Consider the following 7,636-nt stretch of genomic DNA (forward strand, 5'->3'; position numbering starts at 1 on the left):
TGTTACAAATTGACTTCTTTATTTATTGATAATAAAACACTGATAACGTTTCGTATTCTGCAGTCTATTTTGTATGAAATTGGTATAGTTACTCCAGCTTTCCTTTAGTTACCCTTTTCATGTTATACTTTTCTATTTTTTTACTTTCAATCTTAGTCTTTACATTTAAAGTGGGTTTGTTATAGATGGCATGTAATTGGGTCTTGCTATTTTACTCAGTCTAAATCTCTGTCTTTTGGGGCGCCTGGGTGGTTCGGTCAGTTAAGCGACCGACTTCGGCTCAGGCCATGATCTCATGGTTTGTGGGTTCAAGCCTTGCATCAGGCTCTGTGCTGACAGCTCAGAGCCTGGAGCCTGCTTCGGATTCTGTGTCTTCTTCTCTTTCTGCCCCTCCCTGCTTACACTCTGTCTTACTCTCTCTCTCTCAAAAGTTAAATAAACATTAAAAAAAAAATTTACATCTCTGTCTTTTAACTGGTGTTTAGATACTCACTTTTAAGTGATTGTTGGTATCACAAATTCTACCATCTTCCTAGCTGTTCTCTCTCTTGAGTACTACTTCTTAGTTTGTATACCCTCCTTTTCTACCTTCTTTGGGTTTAATTGAGCATTTTTATTATTCCATTTTATCTCTTATATTGAGCTATTATTTATACCTTTTTTTAAGACTTCTTACGTGATTGACTAGAATTCTAAAGTACTTTTCAGTGATAAAAAGTTTGATCATTTTGTATTCCCTAAGTTGGGAGAAAGCTATAGTTTTGTTTCTTACTGAAATGGTCTTTGAAATATTCTAGTTAAAATAGCTAGAATTTAAATAGAATACTGCAGTATGGAATAGCATTTTCATTTGAATAGAATTTTTAAAAAATGTTTATTTTTTTCGGGGGGAGAGAGCATCTGAAGCAGGCTCTGTACCGACAGCAGCGAGCCCAATATGGGGCTCGAACTCATGAACCATGAGATCATGACCTGAGCCAAAGTCTGATGCTTAACTGACTGAGCCACCCAGGCACCCCTTAAATAGAAATTTAAACATGAATTTCATTTGTAACCAATGAACTAACACACACTAAAAAAAAAAAAAAAAAAGATTAAATCTGGAGGAACAAAAATACTGTTCTGTAATTTTATGCAATAAAAATTATACAAAAAGGAAAATACAGTGAAGCTTTAACTGTTCAACTCAACTCTTCTGAAAAAAGTAGCCAGAAATTATTGAATTGTGTTCATTTGGAAAATCCTGGGGAAATTTTCCCTTCTAGAGAAGCAGTTCTTATTTTTGTTTTGGGACCACTGCCCCTTTGAGAATTTGATGAACAATACCTAGAAAAACACTTACACTCATCTACACATCAAGTTTTGCATATAATTTCGGGGAATTTACTGAATCCCTTAAGAGTTTCTTGATCCCTGGTGAGGAACACCTGCTCTAGAGTAAGTAGTGAATGTTGTCAACAAGGATTTTGATGTAACCATATATCTTGGTATGTAGGTCAAATAGCAGAAGTATCAGGTTTGACTTGAGCTTCTTGAGCAGGGCAATAGAAACTCTTATTCTCTTAAACTTTTTGTTTAAGCAGCCCCAGATCCAGGTCAGACCCAAGTCTAGCTCTTAAATTTGTCACCTGCCCAGTCCTATACTTTAATGTGACAACACTGCAGCCTCTACAATAGCCAAGGAAGTTCAGATGGTTAGTCTAAATGCTCACCATACTCAGATTGTGTTTATCTCCTTTCATGCTGTAAGACAGAATTGTCCCAGGCACAATTGCTTAAACTGTAACTATAAACAAGAAGACAAATTTGTCCATGAGCAAATTTTGACACCAATATCAAAACTATCTTCAGGAGACGGAGAGAGAGAGATGTTTCAAGCAATAGTTGCCTGTATTTTTAAAAGAATAGTCTCCCAGGTCGCCTGGGTGGCTCAAGTCAGTTAAGCCTCCAGCTCCTGATTTCAGCTCAGGTCATGATCTCACAATTCATGGGGTGAAGCCCCACATTGGGCTCCATGCTGAGATTCTGCTTGGGCTTCTCCCTCTCACTCTCTGTCTGTCCCCCTCCCCCTCCTCAAAATAAATATATAAACATTTAAAAAAAGAATAGTCTCCCATTTATACTTAAAAAGTCAGAGTCACAAAGCATTTAATGGCCATGAGTCCCAAAGAATCCACCAACTACTCCTCTCTTATTCTGCCAGGTTCTGAAATCTCGCTCCAACTATGATACCCTCCTGGGTCAGTCAAAACAGAGTTATTTGACTCTTCTCAGTAAAATTTTTTAAAGCAAATAACACCATTAACTTTATCCATTCCTCCACGAATGCATCTCCATTGGCTTGTATTTCATTTTTTCCTTTCATGTATTTATCTCTTAGTGATTCAGTAAAATCCATATCTTCAAGATATTTATATCATTTGCAAAGGAATCCCACTTTTTTCCCAATTAACATAAGGCCATATAGAAGTATTGTTAATATGATTGATCATATTTTTCAATATTGATATGTTTACTTTCCAAATAGTAAAAATAATGGAGTATTTATATTAACCAGATTGAATGGAACCCTTTGGAAACAACCATTAATGAGCTGGTTGATGTGTGGCCTGGAAACTCCCTCTGGCAGCCAAGAAACTCCTTGTGTTTAGAACGGTTATCCCTGCAATTCTGCCTGAGACTCATCAGATGACTTGTCATGCTTATGTCTTCCTTTAGCAAACTGCAATTCTATTATTTTAAAAAAAAAATTTAATGTTTATTTATTTTGAGAGAGAGGGAGGCAGAGAATGAGTGGCGGAGGGGCATGGAGAGAGGGAGACCCAGAATCCGAAGCAAGCTCCAGGCCCTGAGCTGTCAGCACAGAGCCAGATGCAGAGCTCAGCTGGAATGAGTGAACCACGAGATCATGACCTGAGCCTAAGTTGGATGTTTAACTGATTGAGCCACCCAGGCATCTCGGAATTCTATTATTTTTAAATCTTCCATATCCAGGGGCACCTGGGTGGCTCAGTCAGTTGAATGTCCCACTCTTGATTTTGGCTTAGGTCATGGTTTATGGGTTCAAGCCCCATGTCAGGCTCCACATGAACAGTGCAGAGCTTGCTTGGGATTCTTTCTCTCCCTCACTCTCTGCCTCCCCAACTTGTGTGCAATCTCTCTCTAAAAATAAATTAACTTAAAAAAAAATCTTCCATACCCTTGGACGAAATGTTATGTATAAACATTGCCTTTCATCTTGCATAAAGGTGCATGGAAACAAAACAAGTGATATTTATAATGAAAAACCAAAAACACAACCCTCTTTTCCAAATTTCCTAGATAAAAATGAGAAAACTTCACTTCTAGAATATGTTAAAGAAATGCTAAAGGATCTGCAGCCAATTAAGCTAACTGTGCTCTTTCCTCGTGGGGCCCAGTGTGCAATGGCTGCAAACAGCAGCCTCCTCAGTAGTGTATGCAGCCTGTTGGTTGTATGGGTTGCCCTGAGGGACCTTGGAGACAGTTTTTTTCTGGCGGACATTGAGGTTTGGCCTCATGCTTTCTCCAATCTAGGCTCCAGACAGGTATGTAAGGTGCCTTTGGAAAGCCCCAGGGCACAGTGGCCAGGGTCCACATTGGCCAAGTCATCTTGTCCATCCGTACCAAGTTGCAGAACAAGGAGCATGTGATTGAGGCCCTACGTAGGGCCAAGTTCAGTTCCCTGGCCACCAGAAGATCCCCTTTTCCAAGAAGTGGGGCTTTACTAAGTTTAATGCGGATGAATTTGAAGACATGGTGGCTCAAAAGCAGCCCATCCCAGACGGCTGTGGGGTCAAATACACCACTAATCGTGGCCCCTTGGACAAATGGCGGGCTCTTTACTCATGAGAACTTCAGCACTGCCCTTCCCCATTCATGCCCACCAATAAATCCTGCTTCCTGTCTAAAAAAAAAAAAAAAAAAAAGAAATGCTAAAAGAACAAAAAGGCATCCTTTTTTGCATGTTTGTGTCTTTTCAGTGCTTTTTGAAATAATCAGAATGTCAAGACTTGGGCATTTCTAAAGGTACTCTAACAAGATAGTTTTAATTCCTCTTTATTCTTTGTAATAGTTTATACTCTACAAAAGATAAGCTTCTCTTTCACTATCGACTTTTCTTTTCCGCCTGATAAACAATGATACTTTTTAAGGTGTTCCCAAAGAAGCTAAAATGAACTTAGATCAATTTCAGTCACTTCCTTATTTATACATCATCCTCATTAATGATATCCTCAAAAATACCATCTAACACAGCTCATCTATTCACCTCTGCCTCCTCCTCTGTCTTGAGCATCTTCTCTCTAAACAGTAGACCTTTTTCAATTGCTTGGCAACATTAATAAGACTGTTTTCTCTTTGCACTAAGGAGAAAAAAAATACATTCCTGGTTTGATTCCGTTGTTCTGAATAAAATCAGACCTAGAAAGCAAACGCACAATTAAAAACTGATGCATGATTTTCTCCTTTAGTTCTTCACCCTAAAATGAGGTGCTGCATGAAATTTCTGATGTTACAAGTTTCCCAAGATTATAGTGTTATAGTAAAAGTCTCAATAGAACATCTAATACGCTGACTTCAGGGTAGAGCAAGCCGCTCAGGAAAGGTTAGCCACCCTGCCCCAGAGGCAGTAGCCTCTGACAACCATGCAATAATTGCTACTCTGACATTGTAAGTGGCTGGGGTACCCATTGAGAGTCACTTGTCTAATAGTTCTGCCAACAGCTGCAAGTTCAAAGAAAACTATTCTTTCCCTATAGCACCACCACAAAGCCCCTCACTTTTTGCATATTCAAGGATCAGAGTGTAAAGGAAAATAGAGAGAGGGGAAGAAAGGAGGAAGACATACCTACGAAGACAAAGTTTGAAGTGGGAGCAAGATCAAGATTTTAGCTGAGGTGAAATAATCTTTTGTGGATGAGTGAAGAACAAAGGTCAGAAGGAGAAAATTTGGCCATTTTCTACCCTCTTACAATTTAGGGGTTGGATGGAAGGTTTTTCATCATCATTCTTGACCTGTACATATTCCTCATAAATTAAAAGCATCTTTGCCATAGAGAAGGTTAAAAATGTTTTTATGTTATCAAATGTATCTATCTTTTCTTCCTTTCATGGCTTCTGGGCTTGTGTCCTATCTAGAAAGGCTGGACTGATTTCATTCATTCCATAATTATAAATAAATTCAACCATATTTTATTCTAGTAGTTTAATTTTTAATATGTCAATATTTGATCCAGGTTTAATTTAGTTTGTGAAAGTTGGAAACCTTATTTTTCTTTTTTTAATATATATATTTTTAATGTTTATTTTTGAGAGAGACAGAGCAGGAATGGGGGAGGGGCAGAGAGAGAGGGAGACACAGAATCTGAGGCAGGATCCACACTCTGAGCTGTCAGCACAGAGCCCGACACGGGGCTCAAACTCATGAACCATGAGATCATGACCTGAGTCAAAGTCGGATGCTCAACTGACTGAGCCACCCAGGTGCCCTGAAAACTTATCTTTCTTAATGTAATTTCACTTCAGTGCAAATTCTATGCAATTCATACCTGGATCAACCAATCATTGACTATTTACTAACAACCTACTATGAACCAAGCCAGTGAGAGATCCAAAAGAAATGTAAGACATGGTGGTTAATTTCAAACAAGTTACAACTGTGGTTGGGGGAATGAACTACTGCCCTGAGACAGTTCCAGGACCAGACAGACAAGCATATAACTAAGTTACTGAATCCTGAATGCCTAGAATTGGTGTGGGAGCTCAGAGGAAGGAGCGATCTACCTGGGCTGCAGTTGTCAGGGAAGACTTTGTAAGCAAGATGGGGCTAGAGTCGTATGTGCATTTCACCAAATGCTAAAACAGAAAGCTATCATCTCTGTGCATGTGTGTGTGTGTGTGTGATGTGCGTGCATGTGTGTACAGTTTAGGTGGGCACCCAGTTTTCACAAAACAACTCAGCTGTTGGAAAATATACTTGCCACAGACTAAATAAGATTTAGGTGCACCTGGCAGATCTGAGTCAGGGTTTTAGAGCTAGAATGAAGTAGCCGTGTGGCAAGGGCAGTGGTGGGAAATGTGTGCCCCAGGGAGGAATGTTTGCCTGGGAGTCCTACCTTCTACCCACTCCCCAAGGGTCTGCTAGATCCTCCTGCCCAGCCTGCAGAGTATCTCTGGGATTTTGCCTACCATGATTCTGCCAGAGGGTTCTGCCAAGTGTGGGTGGGCATCCCCTTGGGGGCCCTCTCTCTGTCTGTGAGCGACTGTCTGCTGCTTCCCTTCTCCCACTATTTGAAAGAGTCAACCACCCGGCTAAGTCTTAACCAGCCCGACACACCCTCAGGAAAGTGAAGAGCAGTGAGCAACACCTTAGTACACTATTTCCACAAGTCTGTTATGGCCTGTGGGAATAAAAGTTGGTTCAGTCTTTGGAAGGGATGGAAGAGATAAGGATGGGTATATCAATATGTCTATAACAATAGGCATACCAGTATATTTTAAAAGTCTTATGTTTTTACATACCCTTTGATCCAACCACTCAGCTTCCAGGAATTTCCTGTTTGTTTGTTTAACTTTTTGTTAATGTTTATTTATTATTGAGAAAGAACACATGTGAGCATGCATGAGTGGGAAAGGGGTAGAGAGAGAGGGAGACAGAAGATCTGAAGTGGGCTCTGTGCTGACAGCAGAGAGCCTGATGCAGGGCTCAAACTCACGAAACACGAGATTGTGACCTGAGCCAAAGTTTGATGCTTAACTGACTGAGCCACCCAGACACCTCTCCTATTTATTTACTTAATAAAAACATATTAGTTACTGTATGGCAGGTGCTGTTCTAAGTGCTAAAAATTAGCTCATTTAATCTTCATAACAATCTTTTGAAATAGGCATTATTATTTTACAGGTAAGGAAAATGAGACACAGAGAGGTTAAGTCACTTGTCCATGGCCACCAGCTAGTATGTGGCAGAGCCAGCCTTTAAACTCATGCTGTCTGAGTAGAGTCCTGGGAGTTAACTATATACACTATACTACCTGTGATGGTTAATTTCATGCATGTGTCAACCTGACTGACCACAGGGTGCCCAGATTATACGTTATTTCTGGGTGTGTCCATGAGGGTGTTTCAGGATAAGATTAGCATTTGAATTGGTAGAGAGAGTAAACTAGATTGTTTCCACTATGTGGGCAAGGAGGTGGGCATGTACAGTTTGCTGAGGGCCTGACGGGAACAAAAGGCAGAAGAAGGAGGAATTCTCCCCTCCCCCTGCTTCTTCTTTCCTGCCTCACTCATCAAGTTGGGACATTGCATCTTTTTCTGCCTTCGGACTAAGAGGTTCTCCTGGCTCTCAGGCCTTCAGACTCTGACTGAATTGCACTACTGGCTCTCCTGGGTGTCCAGCTTGCAGATGGTCGCCTGTGGGACTTCTCAGCCTCCACAGTTGGGTTAGCCAATTCCTCATAATAAATCTCCTTGTATACATTATAGATATAAAACCAATAGGAGATACACGGTGGACCCTTGAACAACATGGGTTTGAATTGTGCAGCCACCTACATGCGAACTTTTTTCTATAAATGTAATACAGGACTGTAAACACATATTTTCCTTTTTTATG

At 40.3% G+C, this 7,636-nt stretch overlaps 1 non-coding gene across 1 annotated transcript; it reads left to right on the forward strand.

Annotated features, from left to right (window-relative positions):
- The first annotated feature begins 3,374 nt into the window (after positions 1 to 3,374).
- On the forward strand, positions 3,375 to 3,507 carry LOC125918186 (small nucleolar RNA SNORA70). Its single transcript, XR_007456393.1, has one exon. It is a non-coding gene; the product is annotated as a small nucleolar RNA SNORA70 (small nucleolar RNA).
- The last annotated feature ends 4,129 nt before the right edge of the window (positions 3,508 to 7,636 follow it).

The sequence above is a fragment of the Panthera uncia genome, unplaced genomic scaffold, assembly GCF_023721935.1.
Source record: "Panthera uncia isolate 11264 unplaced genomic scaffold, Puncia_PCG_1.0 HiC_scaffold_521, whole genome shotgun sequence".
In the NCBI taxonomy this organism is placed as follows: domain Eukaryota; kingdom Metazoa; phylum Chordata; class Mammalia; order Carnivora; family Felidae; genus Panthera; species Panthera uncia.